The 11,073-nt window shown below is 42.8% G+C and overlaps 1 non-coding gene across 1 annotated transcript; it reads left to right on the top strand.

The window, feature by feature from the left end:
- Positions 1-416: 416 nt before the first annotated feature.
- Positions 417-10,674, top strand: ablim1b (actin binding LIM protein 1b). The gene is made up of 3 exons (XR_006760660.1): positions 417-506; positions 1,003-1,061; positions 10,088-10,674. It is a non-coding gene; the product is annotated as an actin binding LIM protein 1b (transcript).
- The last annotated feature ends 399 nt before the right edge of the window (positions 10,675-11,073 follow it).

Below are 11,073 nucleotides of genomic sequence, written 5' to 3'. Positions count from 1 at the left end.
ATGTATTGTCATGAAGAGTTTAATTATAATGATTACATTACCTAGGAACTCACATGGTAAAAGCCACTGGAATGAAAATGAACAAATTCAACAAGGAAACCTCTGTCACTAACAAATACAGTCATGGGTTGGTAACTCCACAATTGACTCGAAAAAGCAAGGCACACTGGGAAATTACATTGGAGGTGTGGCTTAGTGGGGGCATTACTCAACCTTTTCAACCTGATACAACTCAAATCTGGACCCCTTACAGGGTCACAGTGACTCTATTGGTTTGTGTAATAACTTGCAATATCCTTTTAAGTAACTATACTCAAATCTGTTAAGTGAAAGGGGTTTCCTCAAAAGTTTTGAGTATTGACAGCACATTGCGGTTTACAGTGCATGCTACTGTGTGACGTTTGACCCCTTTCTCCAGGCAGGTGACAAGCACTACCATCCCAGTTGTGCAAGGTGCAGCAGATGCAACCACATGTTCACAGAAGGAGAGGAAATGTACCTGCAAGGTGGGTTTCCAGGGCAAGTACATCTAGTGGAATTTCAAGTACTGTAAACGTTTGTGTATGTGCTCACAGGGGAGAATACTAACCTCCACTTCAGTGGAATTTTCACTTAGTCATGCACTGAGTCAAGGTGATTGAGAATGTTGTTGTATGCACTGTGTGGATATGTGCAGTGTTGTTTTTCTTTGTAAAAGCATGAATGGAAAAGGAGGAAATCAGGGATGAAAATTCAAGGAAGTCAAGATTTACAGATGCATGCCTTCAGATGTAGCTATGCATCCAGACCTGGGTTCAACTAGTATTTATTTTCTTTCTAATACTTTGAGCTCTTGACTGAGCCTGCCTGGAGTGCCTGATTGGCAGAGTTTGCACATTGGTGTAATTGCGCCATGCAAGCTCAATCAAGCACAGCAAAAGTATTTAATCGAAAGCAAATAGTATTTGAACTCAGGTCGGCTACACATTTAGGCTCTTCTGAGCTCTTCTTCTCTCTCCACAGGATCTACAGTATGGCATCCAGACTGTAAGAACAATAGCAGAGCTGAAGAGAAATACAGGGTAAAATTGATCAACTCCGTCAAACATACTGCCAGCTTGAATTCTCTTGTTCACTTATCATGTCGAGACTGTTTGGAATCAAGACAACAGTTTGTTTCATGATAGTGAAGTTGGCATTCGGCAAAAGTTCATAAACCCTTTAATTAAAAGGCCTTCATGTTTCACAAATCATTTATAAACAAATATGCTGGTAAATGTGATCGGAAAAGTCTTATGATAATTACAATTTAGTTCTCTGTTCATTTGGATGACTTCAGCTGTAGTTAGGGAGAATGAAATGGAGAGTGTTATGGGTATGACAGAGAATGTCATGGGTGTGGCAGAGAGTTTGCTATGGTTATGACAGAGAACATTATGGGTGTGGCAGAGAGTTTGCTATGGTTATGACAGAGAACATTATGTGTGTGGCAGAGAGTTTGCTATGGTTATGACAGAGAACATTATGGGTGTTACAGAGAGTTTGCTATGGTTATGACAGAGAACATTATGGGTGTGGCAGAGAGTTTGCTATGGTTATGACAGAGAACATTATGGGTGTTACAGAGAGTTTGCTATGGTTATGACAGAGAACATTATGGGTGTTACAGAGAGTTTGCTATGGTTATGACAGAGAACATTATGTGTGTGGCAGAGAGTTTGCTATGGTTATGACAGAGAACATTATGGGTGTTACAGAGAGTTTGCTATGGTTATGACAGAGAACCTTATGGGTGTGGCAGAGAGTTTGCTATGGTTATGACAGAGAACATTATGGGTGTTACAGAGAGTTTGCTATGGTTATGACAGAGAACATTATGGGTGTTACAGAGAGTTTGCTATGGTTATGACAGAGAACATTATGTGTGTGGCAGAGAGTTTGCTATGGTTATGACAGAGAACATTATGGGTGTTACAGAGAGTTTGCTATGGTTATGACAGAGAACATTATGGGTGTTACAGAGAGTTTGCTATGGTTATGACAGAGAACATTATGGGTGTGGCAGAGAGTTTGCTATGGTTATGACAGAGAACATTATGGGTGTGGCAGAGAGTTTGCTATGGTTATGACAGAGAACATTATGGGTGTTACAGAGAGTTTGCTATGGTTATGACATATATGTATATATATAGAACATCATGGCTGTGCTTCTAGCTCCTAGGCAACTTTGCAGTATTTTTTTTCTGTGTTATTTCTTACATTATTTGCCCAGAATTCTTTTGTGTTATTACAAACATCCGGGAAGAACTTTTGGATATAAGAGCTGCGGTAACTCCCCAGCATTACGACCAGGAATACGACTTTCCCGAATCGGATTTTTGTTTGTACCCCGCAGGGCAATTGAACTGATTCCAGAGGCTGATCCAAAACACCGCCGGCGGAGAAGAGGTATTCAGAGTGGACTTTTAGTCCGACTCAGGAGGCGCGCACACTACCAACTGCTTCCAAGTATATTACTCGCTCATGTTCAGTCCCTAGATAACAAAGTTGATGAGATCAGGGCAAGGGTTTCTTTCCAGAGAGACATCAGGGAGTCGATCCAGCCATCTGGATTATCAGTCCATCGCACTGACAGGAATAAACATCTCTCCGGGAAGAAGGGCGGGGTGTATGTTTCATGATTAACAACTCATGGTGTAATTGTAATAATATACAGGAACTCAAGTCCTTTTGTTCACCTGAACTAGAATACCTCGCAATCAAATGCAGACCGTATTACTTCCCAAGAGAATTCTCTTCGGTTATTGTCACAGCCGTGTATATCCCCCCTCAAGCCGACACCATGATGGCCGTCAAGGAACTTCACTGGACTTTATGCAAACTGGAAACCATATATCCTGAGGCCACATTTATTCTAGCTGGGGATTTTAACAAAGCAAATTTGAGAAAAAGGCTACCTAAATTTTATCATATCGACTGTAGCACTCGCGCTGGAAAAACATTGGAACATTGTTACTCCAACTGCCGAGATGAATTCAAGGCCTTCCCCTGCCCTCCTTTCGGCAAATCTGAGCACTGCTCCATTTTGCTCCTCTCTTCCTATAGGAAGTACCCATGCTAAGGACTATTCAACGCAGGTCTGACCAATCGGAAACCATGCTTCAGGAATGTTTTGATCACGTGGACTGGGATATGTCCCGGGTAGCTTCGGAGAATAGTATTGACGTGAACACTGAGACGGTTATCGAGCTTATCAAGAAGTGTATAGGAGATGTTGTACCCACTGTGACTATTAAAACCTACCCTAACCAGAACCCGTGGATAGATGGCAGCATTCGCGCAAAACTGAAAGCACGAACCACCGCATTTAACCGTGGCAAGGTGATGGGGAATATGGCAGAATACGAACAGAGTAGGCATTCCCTCCGCAAGGCAATCAGACAGGCAAAACGTCAGTATCGAGACAAAGTGGAGTCGCAAATCAACGGCTCAGACATGAGACGTATGTGGCAGGGTCAACAGACAATCACGGATTACAAAAGGAAAACCAGCCACGTCGCGGACACCGACGTCTTGCTTCAAGACAAGCTAAACACATTCTTTGCCCACTTTGAGGATAACACAGTGCCACCGACGCGGCCCGCTACCAAGGACTGTGAGCTTTCCTTCTCTGCGGTCCATGTGAGTAAGACATTTAAAAGTGTTAACCCTCGCTAGGCTGCCGGCCCAGACGCCATCTCTACCCACATCCTTAGAGCATGCGTGTGTGTTTACGGACATATTCAATCTCTCCCTATCCCAGTCTGCTGTCCCCACATGCTTCAAGATGGCCACCATTGTTCCTGTACCCAAGATTGCAAAGGTAGCTGAACTAAATGACTATCGCCCTGTAGCACTCACTTCTGTCATCATGAAGTGCCTTGAGAGACTAGTCAAGGATCATATCACCTCCACCTTACCTGTCACCCTAGACCCACTTCAATTTGCTTGCCGCCTCAATTGGTCCACAGATGATGCAATCGCCATCACACTGCACACTGCCCTATCCCATCTGGACAACAGGAATACCTATGTAAGAATGCTATTCATTGACTATAGCTCAGCATTCAACACCATAGTACCCTCCAAGCTCATCAATAAGCTTGAGGCTCTGGGTCTCAACCCCGCCCTGTGCAATTGGGTCCTGGACTTCCTGACGGGCCGCCAGGAAACAACATCTCCACTTCGCTGATCCTCAACACTGGGGCCCCACAAGGGTGAGTGCTCAGCCCCCTCCTGTACTCCCTGTTCACACATGACTGCGTGGCCATGCACACCTCCAACTCAATCATCAAGTTTGCAGATGATACAACAGTAGTAGGTCTGATTAACAACAATGACGAAACAGCCTACAGGGAGGAGGTGAGGGCCCTGGGAATGTGGTGCCAGGAAATCAACCTCCCACTCAACATAAACAAAACAAAGGAGCTGATCGTGGACTTCAGGAAACAGCAGAGGGAGCACCCCCCTATTCACATCGACGGGACCCCAGTGGAAAGGTGGAAAGCTTCAAGTTCCTCAGCGTACATATCGCTGACAAACTGAAATGGTTCCCCCACACAGACAGTGTAGTGAAGAAGGCACAATGATGCCTCTTCAACCTCAGGAGGCTGAAGAATTTTGTCTTGGCACCTAAAACCTTCACAAACTTTTACAGATGCACAATTAAGAGCATCCTGTCGGGCTGTATCACCGCCTGGTATGGCAACCGCACCACCCGCAACCGCAAGGCTCTCCAGAGGGTGGTGCAGTCTGCCCAACGCATCACCGGGTGCAAACTACCTTCCCTCCAGGACACAGAAAGGCCAAAAAGATCATCAAGTACAACAACCACCCGAACCACTGCCTGTTCACCCTGCTATCATCCAGAAGCCGAGGTCAGTACCGGTGCATCAAAACTGGGACCCCTTGAGACTGAAAAACAGCTTATTTCTCAAGGCCATCAGACTGTTAAATAGCCAACAGTAGCACCTTAGAGGCTGCTGCCCCATATACATGTACATAGACTTGAAATCACTGGCCACTTTAATAAAGGAACAGTAGTCATTTTAATAATGTTTACATATTTAGCATTTCTCATCTCATATGTATATACTGTATTCTATTCTACTGTATCTTAGTGTATGCCGCTCCGACATTGCTCGTCCAAGTATTTATATATTCTTAATTCCATTCCTTTACTTTAGATGTGTATATTGTGTGTTGTGATATTACTTGTTAGATATTACTGCACTGTTGGAGCTAGAAACAAAAGAATTTCACTACACCCGCAATAACATCTGCTAAACACGTGTATGTGACCAATACAATTTGATTTGATTTGCAGTTTTACGGCGTAACTACAGCCTGGGGTTCGTGACTGAGTGTCCCATAGGGCGGCGCACAAGTGGCCTAGCATCGTTCGGGTTAGGGGAGGGTTTGGCCGGGGCTTTACTTGGCTCATCGCAATCTAGCGACTCCTTGTGGCAGGCCAGGCGCCTGCAGGCTGACCACGGTTTTCAGTTGAACGGTGGTTCCTCTGACACATTGGTGCGTTTGGCTTCCAGGTTAAGTGAGTGTTAAGAAGGGTGGTTTGGCTGGTCAATTCCAAAAAATAAAAAGTGTATTACGGATAGTGCTGAGCGATTAGGTGATAGAAGTCTCTGATCATTACTCTGAACTGACTAAGTAAGGGGGACCAGAACATCTCATTTCAGAGCTCTGGAAGGTGATAGAAGTCTCTGATCATGACTCTGAACTGACTAAGGGGGACCAGATCATCTCATTTCAGAGAGCTCTGAAAGGTGATAGAAGTCTGATCATTACTCTGAACTGACTAAGGGGGACCAGAACATCTCATTTCAGAGAGCTCTGGAAGGTGATAGAAGTCTCTGATCATGACTCTGAACTGACTAAGGGGGACCAGAACATCTAATTTCTGTCAGGGATTTCGTCGTCAGACGATATGGCGAAATCATCGTCGGAAAAGGAGGACCAATATGCAGCAGAATTGTGTTGGCTCATCTTGAACATTTATTAGACTCAAAATGAACATACAAAATAACAAAACGAACTCACGATATAGACAGTCTTCTCAGGCTCACATACGCTAGACAAGAAACAATCTCCCACAAATGACAAACACACCCTAATATATGGGACTCTCAATTAAAGGCAAAGAGAAAACACCTGCCTTCAATTGAGAGTCCCAACCCCAATTAATCAACCATAGAAACACACTCACTAGACTCCACATAGAAATACATAAACATAGACCATAAACCAAAAACCCGGAAATACTAAATCAAACGCCCTTTTACCAAAACACCACCCCGAACCACATAAAACAAATACCCTCTGCCACGTCCTGACCAAACTACAATGACAATTAACCCTTATACTGGCCAGGACGTGACAATTTCAGAGAGCTCTGGAAGTTGATAGATTTTGTCACACAGTATAGGCAGCAGCTCTATAGAGATGAGATAATGACTTGGAATAAAATAATAAAGTTAAATTAAAGAAATATAATATACACAACTGAAATATTTTGTTAAAGTAAAGTAATTTTATTAAATTATGGTTAATAAGTGATAAGCAGAGTCACTACCATTGTGGAACTTTTATTAATTGTTTTATTCTGTGTTGTTACAGCATTCAATCCTCATAATGCATAGTGCATTTAAATTCGAAACCAAAATCGAAAATCGTAATTATTTTTTCATAATCGAACCAAAACCTCAAACCACAGTAGACACTCAGCACTAGTTACGGATTGTCCTCTCTTTTAGGGTTCTCATCCTAAAATGCTGCAGCGGCCCAGATTAAGGCCATCCCCTCTTGTTATTTTTTTATACCAAACACAGCTGCAAGACTCTAAGCAGGCCAGATGTTTGCAGCCTTTTAGCTCCTACAGTACATGTGCTATGCACTGCTTTACACAAAAAGCAAGTAGAGGATTTGCAGTGTAATTTGTATTTGCTTGAGTACCCAAGGTAAAAGCCTACACCGACAGGTAATGGTTCATTCACAACACAGAAATAGAAACCTGAAGGACTGACTCACTGTTTTTGCCCTTAGGGGTGAGAACAGTTCCTGCAAAAGTGTAGTGGTTGAGTTTATTCTGTATATGGCTGTGTGTTGGACATCTTAATGGTATCTTCTTAAAAGTGATGATCTTGCATTGACACTGCCTTCTCAGAAGGAAATTACCGCAACAGGTTGTAACGGTATTGTTTGCTGTTGTTCTTAAAATTCTAATTCAATATTGCACCAAATTTGCATGCACCGCATGTTCCATAACATTATCATGGAAAATATTAATGTTGTTTCCAACTACCAATCAACAACTGTGCCGTTTATCCGGCTGCATATTGAACGTTGAGATTTCCAAAAGTCCAGTCTGACAAGCAATTACAAGGAGTGGCAAGGAGTGGAATGTTAGCTAAAGAGAGTGGTAATCAGGCTAGACTAACTAATCAAGCTATTCAAAGTCAAAACAAAAGGCCATTTCTGAAAGGTCTGGTTGCACCTGAAAAAGGACCTAATTTGAAAGGCATTTACAAACTGTTAACAGATACTTTTTAAGAAGATATCTTTAAGATGTCCTTCTTAAAGGGATTACATTTACATTTACATTACATTTAAGTCATTTAGCAGACGCTCTTATCCAGAGACTAAACTAAAATTAAGCACAACATGTAAAGTGTTGGTCCCATGTTTCATGAGCTGAAATAAAAAATCCCAGAAATGTTCCATACGCACAAAAGCTTATTTCTCTCAAATTTGGTGCACAAATTTGTTTAAATACCTGCTAGTGAGCATTTCTCTTTTGCCAAGATAATCAATCTACCTAACAGGTGTGGCATATCAAGAAGCTGATTAAACAGCATGATCATTACACAGGTGCACCTTCTGCTGGGGACAATAAAAGGCCTCTCTAAAATGTGTGGTTTTGTCACACAACACAATGCCACAGATGTCTCAAGTTTTGAGGGAGTGTGCAATTGGCATGCAGACTGCAGGAATATCCATCAGAGCTGTTGCCAGAGAATTGTATGTTAATTCCTCTACCATAAGACGCCTCCAACATAATTTTAGAGAATGTGGCAGTACTTCCAACCCACGTCACAACCACATGTAACCAGCCAGCCCAGGACCTTCTGGCTGTAATAAAAATAAAACCCTTTTGTGGATTAAAACAAATTCTGAATGGCTGGGCCTGGCTCACCAGTGGGTGGGCCTATGCCCTCCCAGGCCCACCCATGGTTGCGCCCCTGCCCAGTCATGTAAAATCCATAGATTGGGGCCGAATATTGTTTTTCAATTGACTGATTTCCTTATATGAACTGTAACTATTTTTGTTCAGTGCCTTCGGAAAGTATTCAGACCTTGACTTTTTCCACATTTTGTTAGGTTACAGCCTTATTCAAAAATGTATTCAATTGTTTTTTGCCCCTCATCAATCTACACATAATACCTCATAATGACAATGCAAAAACTGGCTTTTAGAACTGAAATATCACATATACACAAGTATTCAGACCCTTTACTCAGTACTTTGTTAAAGCACCTTTGGCAGCAATTACAGCCTCGAGTCTTCTTGGGTATGACGCTACAAGCTTGGCACACCTGTATTTGGGGAGTATCTCCCATTCTTTTCTGCAGATCCTCTCAAGCTATTTCAGGTTGGATGGGGAGCGTTGCTGCACAGCTATTTTCAGGTCTCTCCAGAGATGTTAGATTGGGTTCAAGTCTGGGCTCTGGCTGGGGCACTCAAGGACATTCAGAGACTTCTCCCAAAGCCACTTCTGCGTTGTCTTGGCTGTTTGCTTAGGGTCGGTGTCCTGTTGGAAGTTGAACCTTCACCCCAGTCTGAGGTCCTGAGCACTCTGGAGGAGGTTTTCATCAAAGATCTCTCTGTATTTTATTTCGTTCATCTCTGCCTCGATCCTGACTAGTCTCCCATGCCCTGCCACAGAAAAACATCCCCACAGCATGATGCTGCCACCACCATGCTTCACCATAGGGATGGTGCCAGGTTTCCTCCAGACATGACGCTTTGCATTCAGGCCAAAGAGTTCAATCTTGGTTTCATCAGACCAGAGAATCTTGTTTCTCATGGTCTGAGAGTCTTTAGGTGCCTTTTGGCAAACTCCAGGCGGGGTGTCGTGCCTTTTACTGAGGAGTGGCTTCTGTCTGGCCACTCTACAATAAAGGCCTGATTGGTGGAGTGCAGAGATGGTTGTCCTTCTGGAAGGTTCTCCCATCTCCACAGAGGAACTCTAGAGCTCTTTCAGAGTGACCATGGGGTTCTTGGTCACCTCCCTGACCAAGGCCCTTCTCCCACATTGCTCAGTTTGGCCGGTTGGCCAGTTCTAGGTAGAGTCTTGGTGGTTCCAAACTTCTTCCATTTAAGAATGATGGAGTCCACTGTGTTCTTGGGGACCTTCAATGCTGCAGACATTTTTTGGTACCCTTCCCCAGATCTGTGCCTCGACCCAATCCTGTCTTTGAGCCCTATGGACAATTCCTTTGACCTCACGGCTTGGTTTTTGCTCTGACATGCACTGTCAGCTGAGGGACCTTATATAGATAGGCGTGTGCCTTTTCAAATCATGTTCAATCAATTGAATTTATCACAGGTGGACGCCAATGAAGTTGTAGAAACATCTGAAGGATGATCAATGGAAACAAGATGCACCTGAGCTCAATTTCGAGTCTCATAGTAAAGGGTCTGAATACTTATGGATATAAGGTGTGTGTGTGTGTATATATATATATATACATATTTTTTTAAATGGTATACATTTGCAAAAACTTCTATAAACCTGTTTTCACTTTTTCATTATGGGGTATTGTGCGTAGATTGCTGAGGAAATTGATTTATTTAAACCATTTTAGAATAACGCTGTAACGTAACAAAATGTGGAAAAAGTCAAGGGGTCTGAATACTTTCTGAAGGCACTGGACATCGTCACCATGGACGCTCCTTCTGTGTGCAAATGTGGCAACTATGTCATTGTGGGGACCGTGCCATTATGGGAAAGTTAGTCGTTAGTGGCTGACACAGTCTCTCTTTCGCCCGCAGCCTACCAGGTCCTCGTCTGAGAGTATCTGCTCAAGACCTGGCTCCAGCATCTCAGGGTCCCCTGGTCACACTATCTATGTGAGTACCTACAGCAACTCTGCACACTACTAACTGGAGATGCAACTGAAGGTTACACAACTGACTGGGGACTCCAATGAATCAACAGTGTTCTTCTACTTTATTTATTATTGATTTATATCACTCCAAGGTGTTCCTTATTTATTGTGCTGTATCATCTTTGTGTATGTTATGTTGGGAGTCATGTACACTGTCCTGAGTTCTTTATGGTTGTCTTGTCGTTGTCCTGTATGTATTTTGTACAATACAAAAATGTAATAACAGCATCACAATTCCGGCTAAATACTATTATATCGTTATTAGGTAGTGTAGGGCTTTTTTTAGTCTTGGTAGCTCTTTAGTTGAACCCTCAGTCATAAAACAGGCTTAACATTGTCATTGGTATGACATAACACATGATGTGAGTAGTCAATCCATTTAATTCAATGCAACAACACAACTCAATTCAATAATGTGAGCTGACATGGTGTACACTGCCTTCGGAAAGTATTCAGACCCCTTGAATTTTCCCACATTTTGTTAGGTTACAGCCTTATTAAAATCAATGCACAATACTGCATAATGACAAAGCAAAAACTGGTTTTTAAAAAATGTTGCTAAGAAAATAAAAATGTAAAACTGAAATATCACATTTACAGACTATTCAGACCTTTTACTCAGTACTTTCTTGAAGCACCTTTTGCAGCGATTACAGCCTCGAGTCTTCTTGGGTACGAGGCTAAAAGCTTGGCACACCTGTATTTGGGGAGTATCTCCCATTCTTCTCTGCAGATCCTCTCGACCTCTGTCAGGTTGGATGGGGAGCGTTGCTGCACAGCTATTTTCAGGTCTCTCCAGAGATGTTCGATTGGTTTCAAGTCCGGGTTCTGGCTGGGCCACTCTAGGACATTCAGAGACTTATCCTGAAG

This window comes from Salmo salar, chromosome ssa19 (genome assembly GCF_905237065.1).
Source record: "Salmo salar chromosome ssa19, Ssal_v3.1, whole genome shotgun sequence".
Classification (NCBI taxonomy): domain Eukaryota; kingdom Metazoa; phylum Chordata; class Actinopteri; order Salmoniformes; family Salmonidae; genus Salmo; species Salmo salar.
The sequence above is the reverse complement of the archived record's forward strand: the minus strand, read 5'-3'. Positions and strand labels throughout refer to the sequence as shown.